This window comes from Platichthys flesus, chromosome 13 (genome assembly GCF_949316205.1).
Source record: "Platichthys flesus chromosome 13, fPlaFle2.1, whole genome shotgun sequence".
Classification (NCBI taxonomy): Eukaryota; Metazoa; Chordata; class Actinopteri; order Pleuronectiformes; family Pleuronectidae; genus Platichthys; species Platichthys flesus.
In genome coordinates this window covers 16,435,622-16,460,008 of record NC_084957.1, presented here as the reverse complement: position 1 = coordinate 16,460,008, position 24,387 = coordinate 16,435,622, and the positions used below count along the sequence as shown (strand labels likewise).

Sequence of the window (24,387 nt, the reverse complement as noted above, 5' to 3'; positions counted from 1 at the left end):
TTGTAGCTCCTCCCAGCTCGACAGGAAGTCTCATCGTCTTTCGGCTCATCGATTTGAACAGAAGCGTTTTGGGGTTGTCTAATTTCTCCCATCATCCTCATTTTCAGACCCAGTGGGCAGTGAACGCTATGACCACTGCAATGGTATATAGATGGTAATGGTTAGCATTTATCTGGAGAACCCAGGGGGTGTATTTCATATATTGCTCTCAGGATTTAAAGCTAAATCATTATAGAATTTGGATTTACATTTTTCATGTGGCCAGAATTAAAACTTATTTTAACATTTTACTTTCTTATGTAATTTGTCATAGAAATTAAAAAAATTCCAGTTTGGACAGATGTTGGTTGTTCCTCCTCTTTCACCACGAAGTCAAGATGCCGACTGTTGTCTGAGATTCTTCCCTCAACTGTTCCTTACAGTTCTGATTGAAGCATCAAGATACACATTTCTATAATTGTCATTGTAAATATACTTTTGCATTCCAAATAGTAAGTGAGAGAATGGGAGTATGTAACATCAGTCTTGATGTCAGTCGTGTTTAAATCAGCCGTGTTTCCCACAAAAGCAGTTATTCGTTTTCATTTCTGAAACAAGGTGAACAGTTCTTGTTTGATAAACTAAGAACTGTTCATGAGCGTCCTCCTGTGTGTATTAAGCCAACTTTATTAGTATTCAGTACTGGATCATGACCCTTTGTGTCATGAAAAGAATCTTTATCCGGTCAGATCATAACTTCAAAATATTCAAGAGCATATGAATGGAATGAGGAATTTTATCTTACTATCAATCTGTGTGTGTGTAAAATTGTGGTTCACCTGAGTAATTCCCAAATCCTAGCTACATCTGCTCCAGTGACGATTCACTTTTTTTCCTTTTTTTGAATTAATTGTTTCTCTATCTGATTGCATTCTAATGCCTCGTCTATTTTTGTCTGCACGAGAAAGTGGGACATGATGCTAATTCCAGATATTACTTTTTTTTTTAAGTAAAGCTGTTCCCTGTTTGAACCGACTGAGAGCGTTCGTGCGGAGCTGTTACCGTGCAGTCAAAGACGCCGCTGTGCAGAACCATTTTAGAAGAAAGAAACTGGACAATGCAGCAGCAGGAGAAAAAAGAAGTGTGGGAGGAGAATGAGATGTGGTCCTATGATCTCCCAGTAGTTTCTATGGAATCACTCATGCACTGTTTTATCTACCGAATATTCAGCCGGCTGCAGTGAGGGAGTGAGAGTGCTCAGCCATTTTCAGACATGACCTCTGGGTATAATCCGGAGAATTGGCTACGGAGTTTACCCGTAGTCTTTCACACATGCACAACACAGCGGGAAGTTTTCTGCAGCAGACAGTGGCAGGAAGTGACGTATTAACCATTCTACCAAGATCACGTGATCGTTTTGACAGTTAAATGTATTAATTTTTGTGACTGTTGCGTGTTAGAAGCATCATCAACACCCCCACTCGCTTGTGGTGAACCAAGGGGTGGGTTCCTTGCTGTGTTCTAACGTCAACATCTGGATTTTTATGGACTTTATATTTGGAGGCCTGGCAGAGAAAGTCTGCAAGAACTACGGAGCGTTTCAACCGGACATTTTCTTTCACACATGCACCTCCTCTGGAGAAAATATGGAGGAGCTGCGGAGTCTTGTGCATGTCTGAAAGCAGCTTAAGTGTGTGTGTGTGTGTGTGTGTGTGTGTGTGTGTGTGTGTGTGTGTGTGTGTGTGTGTGTGTGTGTGTGTGTGTGTGTGTGTGTGTGTGTGTGTGTGTGTGTGTGTGTGTGTGTGTGTGTGTGTGTGTGTGTGTGTGTGTGTGTAAGAGAGAGTTAGGGTTAATGTTTTTATGGTAGTGAATGTATGTACTACTAAGTGTCATAGTGAGTGTGTGTGTCTTAGCGTGTGGAGGTGACTGTGAATGTGTTAGTGAGAAATTGTGAGTGTATATGTGTCCGTTAGTGTGAGAGACTGAGTGTGTGTGTGTGTGAGAGTGAGTTTTTTAAGGGGAGTGAAGAGGAGGATTTATGTCATATCAGCCAGCCTCTATATTTTCTGCATGACGGCGAACGGTCAGGTACCTACTCATGCTCCAAAAGGAAAAACTGTGGAGGCAGAAACGTCTGTGACGAGTTTCCTGAGCCCTGGGCAAGTGCTGTTACACAAGAAGGCCCTTCTCTCTCCCATCTCGTTTACAGATGCTACGGATCCTGATGGGATGTTATAAAAGGGGGGTTTTATCCTCAAATTGACACACAAACACACAGATGTGTATGACGTGATGCGTGTTATTTCCCATTCCTTTTCTAGCCTCTATTTTGCCACTGGGGCTGTTGTCTGAGGCAATTTATTTACGATGAAGCACATGTTGAACCTTCTGATGTTTGGTGATTAGATGTGTTCTTAAGTGACTGGCAGCCAAAAAAACTTGGAAGGCAAAATGGATTTTCTCCCTCATCTGTCATCTAGATTTTCAGGAGAAAACTTCACATGGTGCCAGCTTTGACTTGGTTAAAACTGGTTTGAAGCAGCTTTCCTGTACCTCGGAATAGTTTTATTTGCTTAAAAGAGTAAGTATGAAATGAGAAATGGTTGCTGAGAGTTGTGTAGAGGGCGGAGCACAGCAAGAGGAGTCCCGGTTTGATTCTCTTTTCGGTCGGGGTCTTTCTGTATGGACTTTGCATGTTCCCCCCCTCGTGAGAATAAATGGTTGTTAGCCCTGCCATAGACTGGCCACCTGGCTCCAGCTCCCCCGCAACCTTCTAAGGATAAACGCTATAGATAATGAATGGAAGGAGTTGTTTAGATCTGTATTTATGTACATTTCCTGTGGTGGAAAGATGGTCTTGTTTTAGGACGCCATGTAAGCGATAAAGATTGGAAGAGAAAAAAAAGAACCTAATCTTCCAACTATAGACGTGGGTTGTCTCATTTACATGTAGAGTTTAAGCAATGGTATCCAGGAGTGAAAAGATGCTGGATGGTTAAATCAATGTGGTTTTAATTATTTACTATTTCTTATGTTTTTGATGAAAATCAATTAAAATGGTGTTAGTGACTTTCTAGCACTAAAGAAATCAGCTTATTACGTTAAAGAAACTGTATTCTCCTCTAGATTGTGTTCTGCTTTTTTCATAAAGTTTTTGGCTCAAACTTCTAAATAATCATTTTCTAGAACAACAAGTACAGTAACAGTAAGAGAAAGAAACTGATGGTACAATTTGCAAGCAAATATCTGTGTGTGTGTGTGTGTGTGTGTGTGTGTGTGTGTGTGAGTGCGCGTGTACAGCTCAATGATCTCTCCCAGGAGACATGGAAATGCAATCGAATGAAATCTGGACGGCGATACCACTACAATGGGATCCGGATATAGTCATCAGCTGTTTATATGAGTCAAAAAGCTTGAGACAGAATCATCCCTATACAAAAGCTCTTTAAATAATTTGGTTATAGTGATCAGTTCTCTTACAGTGTTCATTTTGGATATTTTCTTATATTTTGGACCATAACAAAGTATTTTTTAACAGTTTTTACCGGCTCTGTTGGTAAGTTTACAAATTCTGTAATATTGACCCAGTCTTAGTTTACACATGTGTCCTATCAACCTGTGTTTGACTCCTGAAGTCGCAAAAGTAACATAAAAACTTGTTTTAAAAACTTCCACAAGATAATACATCCCACATTTGTGTGGCTGAGTCTGTTTTGCTTGTTACTCTCTGTAAAATGGGCTCATTACGCTGAGGCCTTGGTACCCAAGGAGGAAGAGAACCACATAATGGCCATAATGGCCTCAAGGGGCAGCAACTGGCTTATTAGGCACTTGAAAACAAAGGTGACATTTTAAACTTTAATATAATAAGGGTTTTCAGATGGTATTAGTTCTCTGGGAGCTTCTAGGGCTGTCTCCCAGGCAGCAGGTGATTCTCAAAATATCATGATGGGAAATAAATAAACTACCTTGTCACATTCATTGAATTAAAAACCTATTTGACTTTTTAACATACATACAGGACAGTTCTTTTAACCCAGGGCTGAGCGTGGTCCTGTCTTCAAGAAAGCAGCCGCAGCCTCTGGAGGCTGTGACAGGGGGCAGCACTATTACCAACTATGGGCACCTCAGGCAATTTCCTGCCATCCATGGAAGAAGAAGAATCCCCAGGTTAACTTCATTTCAATTGCGTCTTCATGATTTGACCACACATCAGTTGAACTTTGCATCACTAAACTAGAAGATACCAAATTGTAGCCGATGAGAGACCCTGTGTGAAGATGTTAAACGACCACCACTGTTGAAAAAGAGTTCTAAAAAGCGTAGGAAAAGGCTGCAAATTGCAAAACGACGATGGGAATGTTTCCAGGGGACCCAAAAAAAGCGATGAACCTGGTTGTGGCTTTTTTAATCGTAGGCTGCTATTCATCAGTGTGATGTAACATCACACAATATCGGTATTTGCATGTGCTGTGACTTTTTGCAGCGTATTTATCAGAAAATCACTGATGTTTCTTAATTAGCTCGTGTTTTTTCTATTTGCATGTGTTTTATTAATTTGCAGTGTGTTGAGCTCGCTCGGCCACTGTTATTTTATCCCTTTTAAAGATCACATTTAAGAACCCTCCATATATATATATATATACAAATTTTGCTTTGACTCTTCCTGTCGCTGTCTAACTGCATGACAACATTAAGATGGCTTGATTTCGACATATCTAAATTATGACAGTCACCTTAATGCCTTCAGCTTGTTTGGCCACAGTGTCCTGGGTTGATTTGCAGAACTGACACTATTCAAACTTGTCCCCCCCCCCCCCCCCCAGTGGCAGTGACGTCCTAAACAAAATCTGAACATGTCTCACACTGAAACATTTACATTCATACTTTATTTGGAGCTGCAGGACATCAGCACTTCAGTTTTAACACCCCCACCCCCCCCTCTCTCTCTCTCTCTCGCTCTCTCTCTCTCTCTCTCTCTCTCTCTCTATCTGTCTATCTCCCCCCCCCCCCCCCACACACACACACCTCTTCCCCATCTTCTCTATCTTCCAACTAGTGAGTACCCCCTTTTTCTTCCTGTTAAGCGCCGAAGCTTTGATTTGAATTATAAGCGTCTTCTGGAATCCCCCCACCCCCCCAACCCCCTCCGACCATTTCGCTCTTAAATCGATGGAAATGACAGAGTGCAGGTGCAGCGTCCGTTAGAGCCAGCCAGGGCCGGTGTGTGGTGCACTAGGACCGGGGAGAGATCCTCCTCGTCGTGTGCATTGCAACCACGGCGCGGGGCTGTGGAGGAAACCCCCCCCATCGGATCTGGCCATTATATCCATACATTTCTTTTTCTCGTCGGAGTGCAGAGGACCGCACCAACCCGTGCGTCTGGGATGGTCGAGCCCCCCCAGGAGAGGATAAGTAATTAAGCCCGATTTGCGCAAAAGTCCGCCGTGAGAATTTTTCTTTTTTTGATTTCATTGAGGAGGGAGGATGATCACTTCGCAGCATCGCCCCCATTCGTCTTGATCCATACATTTGTGTATTGGTTGTAGTCGTGTTTTTTCTTTTTTCTTTCTTTCTTCCATTTCTACCCATCATCGTTTTATTTCAGGCGCGCAAAGTCACATCTGCGTAGGAGAGCGCCTCGCGCACTTCTTCCCCCAAAAGACAGAGACAAGATCTCCATTATTCTGTTTGGATTTAAACCGCACGACTGGCTGAATGGGCGACCCCGCTGAAACACAGACTGTCACTGGCTCGCACCCGGTTCATGGAAACGTGTTTTCTCTATTGACATGGAGTTGTGATGTCCAAAGCCTCCCCCACTGACTAACGAACGGCGTTGTACCATTTTGGCATCGAGTTGAAGGTAGGCCAGTTTTCCCTCTTTGGCTCTCTAGCACGATTTGGGTTTTCCTGATCATTTAATAAAGTTCACAATATTGAGTTTAACTGATTATTCGATTTTTTTTGTTACTTGGGAATGAAGTGATTACATTTACTCTAGAAAAGACGCGCCGGTGATTTAACACTCATCAGTTTAAAAGGGCTCAGAGACAGTTATGCGTAAAAGGAGGAGAAGTTCAGCACCTGACACTGTTGCAGCGAAGGGAATGCATCGAAAACCCTACGAATCATAATGTGCCATGAACGTCCAGAAAGCGATAATCAAATATTGCGATCGTATTGTGTGTGTTGAGGAAATCTCAACCATGTGTTGGCTCATGAGCTCCGTCATGGAGAAGCCGGAGAAGCCCTCTGCAGTGCGGTCTCACACACCGGCCCGCGGGGCTCACTGGAGCTCACTGAGGGGGGGATCTATCGCCCAGATAAAGGTGTAAACGAAGCAGCAGCTGTGCCTGGAGACAGTCTAACACGAAACCTCATTACAGTGGCTCTGTTGATGCAGACGCTACCGATGGAGACAGGAAAAATAAACCCAAGATTTGAATGGATGTGGCACAGAAATAACTTGTAATGCGCACTTGCTCTCTCTCTCTCTCTCTCTCTCTCTCTGTGCGCGCGCGCGTGCGTGCACACTTGCACGACCCCACTGATTGAGTTTGAAACGATGCATGCGCGTGACACGGTGCGTCACGGTTACTTACAGGCTCTAATTTGGACATACCAATGCCCAAACTCGCGCGTCGTTTTTTATGATCCTCTCAAAGCGCATCCGTATCAATACGCTCGGTTTACCGGCGGGCTATCAGACGGACAGCTCCGTGCACCATCCGCGTGCACTCTCTCACATGGCGCGGGTCTCTTTGCCATCTCGACTCTCTACAGTACGAGTTTCCCATGAGGAGCAGCGGCGCGGTCCCTTGGGTGTAGCCGCGCGGATCTCGACGCATGACGCAGGTGTCTGAGTGGTGATTGATGCTGATTCTATTTGTGGAAGTGCCCCTTGATTAGAGATGCGGGAGCGCTTGCGTTTATAAGTGGAAACCCTTAAGATTTATCCGGAGTTGTGTTTGCTGGACACATCTTGAAGAGAGTTGATGCTGATGGTCTATGGGTCACACTTATCATGTGCAGTGTGTGTGAGCGCAGGTTTTTGTTGAGGTTCTCTCTCTCTCTTTCTCTCTCTCTCTCTCTCTCTCTCTCTCTCTCTCTCTCTCTATCTTTCTCTCACACACGCACATAAACAAAAAACAATACCTTGTACCTCTATCTCAGCAAGAATACTCATTGGTGTAATGCATTCCAAAGCAAACCATAACCTTAAGCTAATTCTCAACCCAACTGTGGATCAAAATATCCTCACTCTATAAGGTCTAGGCTTAAAATGATTCCCCCCCCCCCCCCACACACCCCAAACACACACATACATACACACCCGTCCACACAAACACACACACTCACACACACACACACACACAAGGCTTTTTAATTGGCCAAAAACTGAGTTAAACTCTGTGTCTGGGTGCTGGCTGGGCTGCACTTTGAGGGGACACTAAGTCTGGTTAGCTCTGTGTGTTTACCCTTGTATCTATTTGTGCTGGCATTGACCATCCATGTGTGCCAGAGGCCATTTGGAGGTGAGCCACATCTTCAATTCCCGTTGTAAACCGAAGGGAAGTAATGTAAGAAAATGTCTCAACGTCGGTCTGGATTTTGGGTGTACATTTTATGAGCACTGAGCCTTACAATAATGAATTTTGTAAAGTCACTTGTGTCTGATGTTCCAACGTGCAGCAGATAAAAGTGTCGGCCGTCGCCGCTGCCAGCAGCACCTCCTCATAGGGAGATGACAGGAGCTGTCTGTGGTGCTGAAACAGACAGCTCCTTTGTTCAGCTGCTTTTGTAACTTGAAATGTTCGCTGGCTGCAGCGACTGCATGACTTTACCATTACATTTTTTACTGCTACGGAGCCACATGCACATATATGTGATTCTGAATGTGCTACCGGTAAATATAAATACATAGAAAGCGTATTAATGAGAACTATTCAAAATATGTTTTGAAGATTCAGAATAGAGGCAGAATGTGTTGTCTTTTCATGATAAGGAAATGGAATAACTTGTAATGCCTGTTTAATAATGGTATTGTATTGTACACTTAATGCTATTATAATATAGTTTACCCATTTATTTGACACAATGAGTCATGTTGTTACACATTTTCTTAGTATAATGACTCATTATGTCATACATCTTGAACACTGTGCTTTTATTAGTTTTACCTTGCACAACACTGTTTTCACACTGTTAACAAAATTTAGACCCTGTCACAAAGAGACAGGTATTATCTCGAGGACCAGTTATGTTTGCCCATGCTTCTCAATTATATAATGTTTGTCTAAAGGAAATCTCAGGCTTGTGATTAATTCAAATGTATCACAGAACAGATTACCGCATGTCTGTGGTCACTGTGTGCAAACTGTGCAAAACATGCTAAGACACTTATGGGACCTTTGAAGGCAGTTGTCACTGTTTTAGACATTGATCTCTGGGATTCTCCGCCACAGCTCCTACTCACTGCAGCGTTTTATGAACGTGCCTCAGAGTGAAGTGCCATCGAGACATATTTGATGCACTGATGATTACACTGACTAAAAATATTTCCCCTGCTGCAGTTTCTGTTTGGACTCGAAAGGTTTAAACGCTCCTCAAGCTTTAATAGTGCACACACTGCACACCATACCAGCACAAAAACATTTACAGCCAAAGTAGAATGAACCATGGGGAACAGCATGACTAATAGGGACTACATTGTCTTTTTATCTATGTGCATGAGTGTGTCTTTATCTTTTCTTTGTATGATAACATTATATATAAAACCTCTGCCAGGTTCACTAAGCTGCTCAGAGGCCTGTTGGACTACAGCAAAGCAATTTTTTTGTGTGGTAATGGTCATCGAGTGAAGCTGAATAGGTGGTGGAGTCTTGCTGGTCCTTCCCGGACTGGTCCTCTGCTGGTGATGAATGATGTGTGTTCTCCCCTCTCCAATGGTGATTGAATTAGACCACCCTGCAGACCTATTGCCTTCCCAAGGAGCACTCGAAGGCGATCCTGCGGTGAAGTGTATCAATAAGCGGGTGGATGGAGTGTAAGTGGTAGTGATGCTGCAGGCAGACAGCCGGTGATAAGGAGGGGGAACACACTTGGGGAGAGTCCCGCTGATCACACAGCAGATTGGGAGCCCTCGGTGCTGGCGTCTGTCGGTCCCTGCAGTGGGGGGAGAGAGAGAGAGAGAGAGAGAGAGAGAGGGGGGTGGAGCCACACAGAGCTGACCCCGAACCACACAATGGGTCAAGTTCAGCACAGATTCCTACCTGAATCCAGTTCATTCTATTTGATATGTACCAGGAGCTTTTCACATCAATCTGGGGCTGTGTACCTGGAGCCCTTTCTGCTCAGTTATTTGGTGAATTCGGTAGAACCGTTATCAGGTAATGGAAATTGTTGTTTCCAAAATAATGCATCTACCGAGCCTGGTGTTTTGATGGCTTTGTTTTGAAGGCTGGTTGCTTTGACGCGGACCCCCATGAGGCCACTGGCAGCTGAGCTCCCACTGTGGCAGATTGATATTTGTAATTTAAGAGAAGATGTCACACAGCATCCTCCAGATGGAGAGTGGCGCGCAGTCGATTAAACACGGTTTGTTTAGAAATAATCATTTTGACGTGGGAGCTGAGGATTCGTTTGAGGCATATTGGCTCAAAGGTTCAAAATGTTCAATTATGCACAGACACGCACAATCACATAATAATAACATGCAGATGTAGAATACAGAGTGGTGTTAGGAAGTAGAAGCTTTTAGTCTGTCTGCCATTTGATGAGCCCCCGCGTCACAGCAGAAAGGACAGGTCAGTGATTTGTTTCCCTGTCGCAGGAAAGGTTGAGGAGAGGTTGTGGTTGAGAGCTAATTTATTAATTCACCCCGTTGTTTAAAACAAAGCACACACACACACACAAACACCATACACAAGCACACTGTTTTTGTCGCTGAGCTACTTGAAGTGATATTTTGAGGGGGGGCATTTTTTTAAAAGACCATCTCCTCCCTGTCACATTGATTGACAATAAAGGAACAATAAACAGCACAGACGGGATCCGACTTGATTCACTGCCCTTTAAAAGAACCAAACATGAGCAATAAATCTGGTTTTCATCTCACAAATTAGGATGATGGCATTTAGATGCAGGTTGGGAGACCTTCAGGCTTTGAACCCTTGAGGCTTTCTGCTTGTACACAGGATCTAAATGATGGTTAGTCCTCTGTTCGATCAGTGGGTAAGAGCAGGGGTCCCACAAAGATTTTTGAACCGTTTCGCAGGCTGACGGAAGCTGTGTCCCAATTCAGGGGCCGCATCCTTCAGAAGCTTAGTAAGCAGTAAGCAGTATGTGCAGCCATTCAAAGAAGCTGTGTTAAAATCAATACTGTGATCTTTTTTACTCGCAACATTATAGCAAAGGTGAGGATCTGCAAGACAAATGTGATCCTGAGACATTTAAACACTGTGTTTTAGGTTAGTATTGACCTGGTCATACTGGCGAGAAATTAGTAATTGGAAGAATTTCTATCAGATTGAGGAGTTTTTGACCTATCTGCATTTTCAAACCGTAGTTATGCTTTTTAATTAAATTTGAAAATACAAACTAAATCTTTGAAATGAAACATGAAATGGGGTAGAATCTCCTCAGCTATGTTCTTATGAATGAGATGAGAGTTTTGTACATGGACTCCGGACGTAGAGGGTGAAGACAAGAAACCTCAGGATACATGACAATAAAAATCACTGATAACCACTTTGACACTCTTCCTCTCCCAGCACACAGCAGAGATCCCGCTCTGTTACTCATCTTTATCTTTCTTCATGCTCTAACAACCTGTCTCTCTGCTCAAAGTTCTGACCTGGAGCTCTTTTCCAGAAAACTTCACACATCTCTTCAACTATTCCTTGACAGGCGCTGATGTGGTAAACAAGGTCAGGCCTGTCGGAGTCGTTTTCACGGGCCTGGCCTTTTAATTTAGTCGGTAGGAATAGTAACCTGTCAGCAGTAACAGCAGTTAGACTTAAGTGGTGTTGATTTTTATCCCAGCTTGAAAATCACTTTACCGGCCAGGTGAAACTCCTTTATGTCCCAACATTCATGCAGAGCTTTTTTATGCAACGTGGTCCTTGCGTCTAAAGCAATGAGGCAAAGATACAGACAAGAAATGGGGAGGGGGGGAGCAGAGCAGATAAAGGTTGAGGAAAGGTGAAAAGGGTAGAATCTGAAGAGGGGGTGGGTTGAGTGTGGTGAGGGAGAGGAGGAGATGAGGGGATTAGGAAATGTAATAAACTGAAAGAAGGTGCTCAAGCTTGTTTTCATCTGCTGTACAGCTGGAGCTCTTATTTGCTCCACCGGCTTTGAATCAGGCTTTTCAAAACAAAACAGAGAGAACCTTTGCTGGATGATCACACAAAGAGAGCACGTGTGTTGGAGGGGAAGGCATCTGTTAAAAATGGTTTGCTAAACTGGAAATTGATTGATGAATGTATACCGGCATGTAAGTGCTCCACGGGCTGCTCTCTAACAGTGCTATTTTTAATCACTGTACTCAAATGACACTGTCCTCCCCAACAGCAACAGCAGTTGTTAAAGCACACCAACAAATACGACATATGTTTACGTTCGAGTGACAAAGCCACTTAATGGCCACACTTAAGGGCTTCGTCAAAAAGAATTAAGACTCTTGTCCATCCGGAGCTAATGAGGAAGCAGTGTGACCCGACCGTAAGGGTCGTAAGTCTGGAGAGAAAGTTAGGAGAAACAAAAAGTCTGACTTTCCAAATGTTCACCAAAGTGGTGAAAGACTTTGTATGTGAAGCAATGATTTTCCTCTGGGCAGCACGTTGGCTCGAGAATAGAATCTGAATGTGTGGCTCTGACGGACATGGACCAAACACACATTTGTATGACTTGTCGATTTTAAATCACAGCTCAGAAACAATCTGAATAACTATTGTATTTCATCTTTAGTCAGAGATGTAATAACACGATGAAGCAGACGTTGGCATTTTTGAGTGTTAAAGTCTTAAAATATTGTAAAGCATCTTTTTCTCTTTGCTTTCTCTTTGCTTGCAGCTTCTTTAGTCCTGAATTAAAAGAAGTACTTGAAGCAAAAGTAGCTTGAGTTTGTCACAGTTTATTAAACCTCTTATGGAGGATGTTGGGGAGGATCCTGGGGGAATTTAAGTATCTGACTCTGACACTTTAATCCATCGGCTGAAACTTCTACAAACATTTAAAATGGTTTACTTTTAAAAACATTCCCTAAACTCAGACCAGAATACGACTGCCGACTTCACCTGGTTCTAACCAGAATGTGTTGTCTTGTTCTGAACAGATGTAGGATCTGGTAATGGGCACATTTGATGGGTTTTGGAAGACACTGATATTTGATGATGCGACGCTGAAATGGTCAACAGATCATTAAAGAAATGTTCGAATGGGTCGTTTTGAAAGATGATGACAAATGACACCATTTTTTCATTAAGTTTCCAAAATGTGATGCAGCTGTCGGGCCCTCTCAGCTGCCATAAGTGAAGATGACTGCCAAGCCCGACAGGAGAAAACCACTCTGGACAAGGATGATTATTTCTCACATGATCACGCATGGTAAAGGCAACAAGCTAAATAGATCTTGCTTTGGCCTTAGTCTTATTAGGTTTCCGACGCACTGTTCGCGTCCTGCCATCAGCCCTGTCACGTAGCGGGGAGGCTCGACCACACCAGCGGTAATGGAATCGTTGTCTCAGCTGTCAGTTTGCATTGATTCTGTGAAAATCTTGCCAAAGTCCCATGGGCGAGTTTGTAAGAAATGAGATATGAGCGGTGCCAACACATGTGCCCATTCAGTGCACACAAATGGAAAGAGTGCAGGCAGCGTAAAAGAGCAACGTAGTGTCTTCTCCGTCGTCCTCAGCGTGACACAAACACTTACACACACACGAGTTAGTCTTGGATAATTGCCTTGTCTTACAGGATGAAATGGTATTTAAAGGTGTAATTTAATCTTTCCCTTTTTTGTGGAATTGGTGTGGAAAGTGAATCACCGCTGTGGCGCTCCTCTGAGATGTTGGAGAAACCCGGAGCTGGCAGTTCCTTGTAAGAAAGTTGTCAGGATTTTTTTTTTGCGAGATCAGATTTGCTCACAACAGTGAAATTGGAAGCAGCGATTTCTCGGCGGACTGGACCTCGGAAACAAAAAAAAAGAGAATACAGCGAGGAGTGACTTAATCTTACTTTGCTGTTGCTTGACTCGCCGGCTTGTCTTTGAAATCCAGTCAGATTGCCCCGGCTCGGAGCCATGAAAGGGGGAGAGACCAAAAAACACAGACGAGGTCATGCGAGAATTGGCAAGGGAGAGAGCGGGAGGAAGGAGGAGAGGAGCGGCGAGAGGAAGAAGAGAATGAGACGCGGTTCCACTGTTTCCTGGAGCTCAAACACTCTGCCCTGTTATTTTGTCAGCTGCAGCAGCCTGTGTTATGGTGCAATGAGTCTCCGGGGAGTAAAGTGGCTGCGATAAATATTGCGCTGTGGGCAACAGCCGTCTCTGATGTGGGCTCACACATTGTTTTCAGGATAATGGCTATATGTGCCATTGGTCAGTAATGAGCGGGTAGCAGCCACAAGTTAGGTCTCTAAACACTTGTGCACTCGAGTTTGGAAGAGGTGAACTCATGGCCATTAATCAGTGGGTGACATTTTTGAGAATGAGCCCAAGTCCGAGAATCCTGTCTATTGAAAGTTCATAATAAACAAGCGAGTCAACTGCTTTTTAATCCAGAATATTGATGCAAGAAGAGTCTCAGTTTGTCAGAGCTGTGACATTGCACTGAGTTTGTCGAAGGTCCGTGACATCTATGTGTCTCTTCAATTTGAGTGTGTGTGTGTGTGTCTGTGTGTGTGTGTGTTTGTGACTCTGCTGCACACTGATCTGACACACAGGCCCAGTCAGTCCTGTTCTTGGCTCCGGCAGTGATCTGGCACTTTTCCTAGTCCTGCAGCCCCTTCCATGCCCTCCCCTGCTCTCTCTCTCTGTCTCTCCCTCTCTCGCCGCACCTCTCTCTCCTGCTGCCTCTCCTCCTCTGCCACCTCCTCCTCTTCCCTTCACTTATTTTCTGCCTCCATCCACACACCAGTGCAGATCAGCCTGCCCAGGCCTTGCAGGGTGTCAGAAAAAAAGAGAAGAGCTAGCTGGACTTTCATGGTTCCTTCGTTTTCCCTCCTCATTTCTGGCTCCCGCTACCACACTTTGCTATCACATGACATTAGTATGGTGGCATTAAGGACCCACTTATAATCCGCTCTACAGAAGATGCTGAACGTACGTTGGATATCCTCACAGCCCACATAGACACACATGCACACACCCTGTTCAGTCTTACAGCTCCTATCATTAATCCTATAATAAGATTCCATCTGAGATAACTGGACTGCTCCCTGCAGGGAACTTTCCCATCGTCAGCTGCAGTGGAGAGTGGATGCAGTGGTGGTCTGAGAACAATCAGTGTTACTGTGTGTGTGTGTGTGTGTCTGTGTACCCGCGTTTTTTTTTTTATAAATAACGAATTTCTGAATCACCAGCCAAAGTGCACACTAGATATTTGAGTTTAACAGCCTCCCCTTAAAAAAAAATTCCATTGGCTAAAACAGCTTAATTGAAATAAGCTGGACGGCTTTGACTGCCGCCCTTCTCATCATTTTTAGAAGTAAACATCAAATATGCTTGAATTGAAAACTTACATTGGAAGTTTGTAATGTTATAAGTAAGTTCAGGTGAAATATAAACTAGAGACAGACACAGGGAGATAATAATTAAGTTATCCATCTAATACTATTTCCATTATCATAACAGTTCCCAGTGTTGCATGTACATGAATAGAAAAGAATACATACCTTGATTGTTCACATCCCAGCCCTTCACATCGGCTTTCTCGTTGAAGCTGCGCAGCAAAACACATTAAACGCACAACTGCCTGACAACTGCTGGAAGCCAACTCAAACTTCTTGCTATCGTCCTGTCGTCAGCGGTGTGTGTCTCTCCGGCTGACGACTCTGGTCATGCCCTGTTTTTCAGACAAATTTGTTTGTTGATGTCTGTCGGGACGTGAAGTGGGTTACAGAAACAACTTACACTCCCTTCCTTTAAATAGGGATCTGACAAAGTTCAGTTCATTCATTCAAGCTTTCGCACGGACACATATAGATAAAATTAGATGGGTGCCATACAATGAGCCTGTATTAGTAAAGATTTGAGGTAAAAGTGGTCAAATATAAACATCTCATACAAAATTATTTGTTTTGTAAAATGACAGAAGAAGGAATAAAAGATTGCTCCATAATATTTCTCCTTGCCGTGGTTTCTCGGAATCGATTTCTCAAACTTATTAAAAAGAAAAACAACCTAAGGAATCATATTAAATCAATAGGTTTTCCTGTAGTTTGCCAGTGAGCTTGTAGCTACAGATATGAATGTATGGATCCGTACTTGAAAAGTTCACAACAAGGATTTTCAGTGTCAATCCAAACACATCTCATCCCCTGCCCTGGCTTCATGTTCGTGCCTGTACACAATTATTTCAGAGGAGGAAATCCATACCTTGTACGTGTTGTCTGTTGTGGTTGATCTGGAAGTTGTACCCTTTCCTCAGCGGTGCTTTATTTCGAGATATCTGTCTGAGAGTCCCACGGTGTCGCTCGATGTGGAGCGAGCACGAGGGGGTCGGGCTGAGACAAACAGGTGAGCTTGTCGGCTGGAAACACAGGAGACGGCTGAAGGTCATTGAGATGTGCTTATGGGCCGTGATTCGCTCACAGGAGAGCGAGAGTGAGATGGATTGTGTAAATAAGAGGAAGAGATAACGAGGTGAGCACATGTTGAATTAAACATTGTCTGATTCCCACGTCCTCGCCCCTCGTCCCCAGCGAGCGTACGATACCGACCACTCAATAAGAGCTCATCTATGTAATGGGGCTTTTTTTTTTCTTCATTACTCCCCTTGTGTGTGTGTGTGTGTGTGTGTGTGTGTGTGTGTGTGTGTGTGTGTGTGTGTGAGTGTGAGTGTGAGTGTGAGTGTGTGTGTGTGTGTGTGTGTGTGTGTTTGGGACTTTGGTTGGCTTTAGCTATTGTTCTGCAACGCCCACCAGTTGGTCTCATTGGTTCAGTGGCTGATGGAGCTTATATATCTTTCTCTGCCAAAACTGACAGCATCTCCAGGTCCTTGTAGGCAGCAACGTGTAGACGAGAAGACTTTTCCATCTCAGTGAAACTCTGCGATTTACTGTGTAACCTCACTTTGGTAAGTTTGTATGGTGGCTTTGTGGTGCATGAGTTTCTCTGGCATGAACAAAATAGGTTGTTCTAGTTTGTTAAATAATGATTTAAGTGACCATTTTATATTTTCACACTATCAGAGTAACAATTTAAGATAGTTTTGTATTTACTGCAGTAGTGATGATTGCACTAGAAGCAATATTTCAATACCCTGCTGTTAAAACTACTTTTTAGTCGCATTGGTACAAATGACAGTCTTGTATTTCCTTTAAGTTGCTTCGATGGGCAACTGCAAGCATATATATATATGTTTGTGTGTTTTTGTCTGTGTGTGCGCATGTATAGAGCACTGCTTCCACGCCCTGCAGCCACAGTGGGCATGCCACTCAACTTTAGCTGTGATGATCGCAACATAACGAGAGGAATGGGCGCTTATACAAGTCTCACTGTCTGTCCTACGGCACGAGAGTTCACCGACACTATTGTGTTTTAGACCTAAACATTCACCAAGGCAACCAAAGCTCAATTCATTCACTGAAAGCGTCAGGCGATTAGCGAGTGCGACCAATGGAATAATCACGTTGTTCCCTTAAATATGAGTCACACAAATGTGGTTTATTTTCTGACAAACAAAGTTTTTTACAATTTTTTTGATGAGCAAATTATGTTGTGTTTTTCAGAATGTTGATTTATCCTGCTTTACTTTATCCATTGCGGAATCTAACACTTTTTAATCTTTACCTTCTCATTTGACAGATGAATGTCAGACTTTTACTGACTTGTGTTTAAAAGCAGTAGAGCGAACAATTCGCTAATGAATGTTATTTGCCACTTTTGCAATATTACGCAAGTTTTTCTCTTCTTTTTACGTCCCAAAGAACATAACATCATAGATTCGCCAGGTTTGTCCCAATTTCTTTGTCTTTGAAGGTGACTCTGAGTCAAAGTTACAACAAAAGTCCCCTTTTAGAAGCACATCTCTGAATAAACAGTCCAGCAGCCATGTTGCGTTACCTGACCTGAATTCCGTGTGCTGACTTGTTGAAATGGGCTTGTGTCCAAGAACCTTGCTGGCATTTTCATGTTTTCTGCTGTTAAACACGAAGTTTCAGTTTCTGTGCTCGACTTGGTGATGACTGTCGGCCGTAAATGTCCAGTGGCTATTCCTTAATCAGAAGGATTGGTAGGTAAAGCTCCGGGTAATGTTTCATATTAATGTGCACCCTTCAGAAAACATTGCGAGATGAGACGACTTCAACAATTTGTGTGTTTTCTCTGTGGTTATTTTAAGAGCTGCCCAGAGATGCTACATTCAGTCAATGGCAAGAGGCTCCAATCCTGAAAATTGCTTATTTTCAGCATAAGTCCTGTGCTGTTAGAACAGTAATGTACTGATAAGCGTACAGCATGCAGGACAGAAGTGGCTGTATTTCTCTTTAATGGTGTACCAAGTATATGCACAAATAGATGTATTTACAGTTTTATTGTTTTACAGTTGATTTCCACAAGATCGTCTCATTCTTTTATATTTACTACTGAGCACATTAAATACACATAAATAACAAATCTAGAGCCGTAAAATATTCAAGGCAAGAATCTTCCTCTAATATTGTTTTCACAACAAAAATAGTCTTTGTCCTCATTTATGGAACACTGATAAAAAAATTATTCGGTAATTGAACATGTTTTTTTTTTCCCCTCTTGTTTTATCTTCTTCCCACCACTTTTCTCTCCATTTCTTTCAGTTCTCTGCACTCCTGGCCTGTCCCTAGTCAACCAGAGAATCAATTTCTGAACAGGCAAGACTCTGTGGACAGAGCAGAGAATCATTATTGGCCTCATTTAGGCTCCATTGCGACCATGATGGCTCCTTTAGACAATAGGATAGAGTCTGTCATGGATACCAAAGCGTAAATGCACATTCCAGCTGAAAACCGCTCAGGCCAGCATTTCTCGTCTTCGGGGAGCTTTGTTTAAAAAAAGAAACCCTCTCGGTTTGAGCGGATGGATCGCAGTCTCTCCATAAACCAGTAATATAGGCGCATCCAGCACATTTCACAGCTGCAGTTGAGATAGGAGGGGAATATAGCAAATGCATAGGCTTTTTCCTTCATGCTATTAACTGCATGCACATTGCACTTTCTCATCATCGCCTTGGTTTTTGTGCAGTCTGCAACATATGGTAATTTGTTTCCACTGTAAACAGCGGCTGCTGATTTCTCATCAGGCCACCGTGCTCCTCTGTAGCAGCTGTATGTCTGTATGTTTACTGCCGTCTTCCTGTAACTAGAATTTAAATGGTTTAGCAAAGCATCTACAATTCCAACCATACCATTTTTTTTCGATTGACTTATTGAAAGCACATGTTCTTCCCTCTGGTTTCATTTTGTTTCTAATCAGGTTCTGATGAAAGAGCAAAAAAATCAAGTTTGGAAATAATCTGTTGACATAAACCAATCTCAGAGCCAAGTGTGTTGGTGTGTGAGAGGTGATGTGATGCACCAGAGCACATGCAGTGGGAGCAGGAAGGGACGTTCGTATAGATGTAAAGCAGAAGCATAATTTTAAAGCGCTGCTAAAGTAAATTAGGAGATTTCCATTAGTGCGGCATATTTAGTCTTGCATAGTATTTGGATTTTTCGACTAAAGGGTGACTTTGCTTCTGAGGATGTAAAAACCTCATGGAGAATTGTCGTCCGTGCCTTTACATTCAGAGAAGTGTGCTGGCCTCACGCCGAACACTCCGATGCCCTCTAACTGCAGCTGTCAATATCACAACGCAATTTGGCAAATGAAGGACATTATATTCCATGCCCATAAAATGTGAATCAATTAAAAACCAATCGATAAGCGTTTGGTGCTATTTTGTTATTTACTTAAGTTGATGGGAGGACACAGTTTAGCAGCTCCACAATATTCAATTCTGTTGCCAGGAATTATTATTCAATACAAAAGGGCAAGTTATTTTACCGTAAAGACTGACCTCGGTCCTCCCACATGTTTGTAGTAGGTGGTAATTTATGCTGCACAAAGGCTGAAGTTTCCACTCTTTTATTGCATGTTATTGCATGTTATATATTTTAATTTCCATGGTCATGTAGTCTGCTGGGCATGTCTTCTGCCCCATTCAATGAAGCCTCATGTGGCTTAAACCTGTATATACTCACAAATACAGGTAGGACTTATGGATGACATGTAGCACAGCAGGAGCATCTTTGGTTAGTTAAATGCCACGATAGACGATTTAACAGTCACAACACAATTAACCCTTTACATTAACCGTAACTGTGTTTTACAATAGAGAGCCTCACTGTTATTGTGGTTTACCGTCAAACTTCTCAAATATAACTGATGCAAGTATAATCTCTTGGCTTTATTTGTGTTTTAAAATATAATTTAGTTAAGGAAGGACCTAAAAGTGAATCTTAGCGAATCATGGATTGTGGATGGATGTTGGACATATAATCAATATAATTAACCCCTCGGTATCCATGGCCCCCCTTTTGACCCCTTATTGAGAACATCCCTAGATCCGCCACTGATCTGAACATATAATGAACATAAACCTTCCCCAAAGTATAAACTGCCTTTTAAACATTTTAAAGATATAAATAAGTAAAACAGACTGGACAAGACTAATCTGAAAAAAACAAAAAAACAACATGGGTGTAAAACGAGTTTCAGAATATAATAAAGATCAATTAATGCTTAGATGAATATTTCAAACTTAATGCATCAATCTAAAATACCATTGTATGTGAACGTTGTTGTGTGTGCTCCTGAATGTGTGTCTCAGTCTTTGTGCGTGTGTGTCTGCTCATGCCGGACTGTGTTGTTAGTGGATCTGTGTGTTGGTGGTGGCAGTCGGCCTGCCCGCAGTGGGGTGTGTACACTAACTGGCTGAGGAGGATGTTGGTCCCTGCTCTCCATCAAAGGAAGCATTGACTGGAAGCAGGAGAGCGTCTCTGCAGCCAGTCATCCTTGGACAACTGACAGTGGGCCTGGACACGGGGGACATGCATGGCTGAAAGCAAATCAACAACGACCGGAGGAAAACGCTTCGCTGCTGGTGGAATGTGCCGGAGCTCAGACCTCCCGCTCGACATTCCAGAGCTCAGCTTCTGACCAGTCAAGTGCAAATGGCTGTAGTTTGCCTTGAAGCTCCTCTAATTAATTATGAACACAGTGTTGCATGTTGCGTGCTCGAGTGTGCACTCCAGGAGCATGTACAGTTTCTGTGTGCCGTCGTTTCGAGGTTAGGAGAACCTCGGGGGGGCGTATTGCGTCAGAATCACGCCGTAATTAATCTCACTCGGTGAAGAGCTGCATGTTGGGACTGAGGCAGGACATAGCTCGCCTCACCTTGCTTGTTAACTCCAGCCACCTATGGCCGGACTCTGGAGATTACCGGGGGCTGCCCTTGGTCAAAAGCGGTCAATTGTGTTTAAACAACCGCTCAGTCAACCACCAAGCTCATTGTTTTGCTTTCTTTCTGAGGCAGCGATTCACAGAAATAATATTTCGCAGGATCTGACTCACACTGTGACACATCTGGCAAATAGCAGAGCGCCGACACAGTCAGAGCACATGGCACAAACGCAGGGACTGGTAGGTGCACAATGAGCATGGTGCGCTGTGCCATTTACTAGCAGTCCCAGCATGAGTCTCTTTGACACAGTGACACACAGACGCACCTATGACTCACTCACTCATTTGTGTGTGTATTTTGGTCGTTATACTACTCGTTTTTTTTTACCCTTTTGGCTGACAGCCGTGCACATTTTTGTGACATTTGATGCAGGCATCGCTTAAACTACCCATGTACAACAAATAACCTTCCCCTTTTTAATAATTCTTTCTGTCCAATTGCAGCGTTTGAACCTGTACGACCGAGAGGACGGCACTAACCGTTGCTCTGGGCCGTCACTGGCATCTCCAGCATATCAATAATTTATTATTTCATAGAAATGAGCGTTGTATATTCTCATCTCACGACACTACCGCTGCAATCTGAATGTAGCTGCGGAGTATTCTACCTGCCAACTCCTCATTTAATATTCAGCAGTTATTGCTAATGCAATATTGATCAAAACCACTACTAGTCTTGTAATGTGCATGAGAGGGATACAGAGTTTAATTTTGTTTTGTCTTTGCAGGTATGTACATAGAATTGAGCACGTACTAGTTCTGTTCCTCTCTTATTGTAATTGAATCGTCTTCCGTGCACTCTGCAGAGACTAAGGCCCAATCCCATTTGCACTCATGGGGGGCATAGCACAGTCACGATCTCACTCCCACCTTGTCGGTGAGTCGCAAGCATTCTGGGTAGCCCTACGTTCGAAGTGAGGGTCGGGATGAATCTCTGTTTGGACGGCTATAAAGCCCTACACCTTAGACCCACCTTGCGTCCCAACAGGTATTGGGACGGCGTATCTCCAAACGTGAATGCCCAAAACGGAGGGGAAGGGCTAAGGGCCAATGGGTGAAAGGGGATTGGTCCTAAGGCTACGTTTACACTCGTTTTAAAACGCATCACTGCCTCTACGTTTAAACCTGTTGTCCAAACTAGTCCGGTGTTTATGAGCACCTTAAAGTTAAAGTCTCTATTGCTGTTGAGCTGAAACCTTCGTATCATCATTGTTTTCAATTTTGTCCTGGTACAAAGCAACCGAGTGCAGTTGACAACCGGCCTCATGTTAACAAAGCAGACACGTGCCTAGTGTGCGTGAATAGTCGCGGGATATAAGTTTTAAAGTGTGTTAGCACCGACATGTGTTATTACTGTTGTGGAGTTTGTGTGGATTGAGATCGTATAAGTTGTAAAATGCCATTTCTAAATTAAACATATTAGTATGGATTTAGCCTTAGATACAGGACCTAATGCTCCTGTCAAGCACTTGACACTTGTATTTGTCCATTTAACTACATTTAAATATCTTTAAATCTGTTCAACAGTGTAGGACAAGCAAGGGACTTTTATATCATTTTAAATTGAATTTATAAAATGTTCATTTGAAATCATTTATTCTATTAAAAAAACACTTAGTGGCACAGAATTTACTTTGAAACAGAATGAAGTCGACAAGTATAATGACTCTGAGGAAACAGTAGATCTTTTCAGATGAACATTTTCACTGTCGGTATCTCTGCACTTGTCAGGGCACACAGCCAGGTCTGGTACATGCTATGAGGATGCACTTTATCTCAGACCAGAGCACTGGCTGCCTTCAAATTGGATTAAATCCCTAAATAACATGATCAATCATCCACAGTTCGCTGTATGGCAAGATGGCTGAGCTTTCTCATTGTGTTTTAAGGTGGAACAACTCCACACCAAGGATATGAGCAGGAAAACCAGCATTTTGTGAATGTGTGTATCCTGCGCAGTCTCCAGAGACAACAGAAATTGAATAAAAGTAACATGCACAGAGTTCAGTCTGTCTACACACATGCACAGACCACATGCACACAGGAGAGGGTGTGTGCTAGCGACACTAAATCCTCGGCCCTTTGTCAGAGCGAGTCAGCAGGAGGTGCTGTGCCATGCCCCCTCGTTTTCTGGTCAGAAGCAGCAGGCAAGTGGCATGTGTGCGACTGTGTGTGATGAAGTGTGCATGCTTCATGCATCACTGAAGTGTGGGTATCACGCCACGACTCTGTGTGCCTCCTCAGACACACCTGCTCCCCACGCCTTAGAGAAAAAGCTTAATCACGACAAAGCCCCGACACTATATCACATTAAGAATATATGCATGCACTACTTCTTACTCCTATACAGCACTATAGGCTTTTTTAAAGTCACTTGTTTTGTTTGTGATATTGAATTAGCTTTTCACATTTTTGACACTATGGTTTCGTGGTGTGCAGCTCAGCATCAAGCGAGATAGATGCCAAGTTGCCAAGGAAACAATGTAACTTCTTAATATTGTTCAGAATCTCCAGACAAGGTCATGTGGGTCAATTATTCAGAGATTAATTTGTCCTGTTTAGTTAAAAATAAAGTACGTTGTAGATCCCGGGCTTTGTTTGGAGCGGAAACCTAAAGGTTCATTAAAGGTGTATTTTTCAAACACAGTGTGAGACAGCATGTCAGAATGATGAAAGAGCATTCGAGTGGAGTGAAGGAGGCTTTTTGAAAAAAAGACAGCTTGACTTTTCACTTACTCACTGCAAATCCTTAATAGCTACATGCTCGACAGGAGCTAAAGTAAATTTCTTCCAATCGGCACATTAACAACTTGGGTACACTCAGGAGTTAGTCTGGTTATTTACCCGCCCTGGTTTTAACTATGAGAAGCTGCTTGTTGAGCACTTTTCAGCCTCTCTGTGGTGAGAATGCAGCGGATGGAGGAGGTGGTGGAGTGGGAGGAGATGTGAGCGGAGGACGAGGTGTGCTGTGCAGGGTGTTTGTGGGGGTCATGTGTGGCGCACAATGCCCCTCTGTGAGCGAGGGTGGCAGGCGGGTGATGTCATGGCTGGCAGGACCCTGAGCGCACAGAGAGGGGTTGTGAAGGCGCGACATGACGGGGACACACAGGAGGGTCGCTGACATTGTTGTACTGAATCAGGCTGTGACGGGGGGGCGCCGCTCTCCACACTCCACCCTGCAGCGACAGAAACACAACCTGCCAGTCATTCGCTTATGTTTAGTAAATCAGCTTGTATCAGCAGCCTGGAAATGATCCACTTTTTGGCTCTCTGCCTTTATTGAATAGCAAACAGTGTCAGAAAAATACAGCGGCAGGGAAACGTGGAAGAAAAGGACCCGAGCAGAATCGAACCGGGGATGTTGCCGTTAAACAGTGTGGTGAACGTCTTAAACCCCAGAATGACATTATATTCATTTTCACCGGTATAATTACATTCATCAAGGAGTTTAAGTCTTCATTGGAATTTGTTTGTTTGTTAGTTAGTTAGTAGCATGACACAAAAACTGCTGAACGTATCCCCATATAATCTGGTGGCAGGATGTGGAATGGGTCAAAGAAGAACCCATTGATTTGTGTGAAACCAGTTCAGGGGGCAGATCCAGAAATTGTAACATTGTGTGAGGGCGTCTGGCACCATTTTCTTGATTTCTCATAGAATAATTCACAGAACTTGATAAAATAACAAGAATGTGACATATTTAGGAAACT

General features: G+C 43.2%; 1 protein-coding gene across 2 annotated transcripts in view; it reads left to right on the top strand.

The window, feature by feature from the left end:
* Positions 1–5,326: 5,326 nt before the first annotated feature.
* Positions 5,327–24,387, top strand: part of il1rapl1a (interleukin 1 receptor accessory protein-like 1a) — a 158,835-nt gene continuing 139,774 nt past the window's right edge. For both annotated transcript variants that reach the window (XM_062401893.1, XM_062401892.1), the window contains exon 1: positions 5,327–5,845. The gene's annotated coding sequence lies outside the window, so the exon portion shown is untranslated. The remainder of the gene's footprint in view (positions 5,846–24,387) is intronic.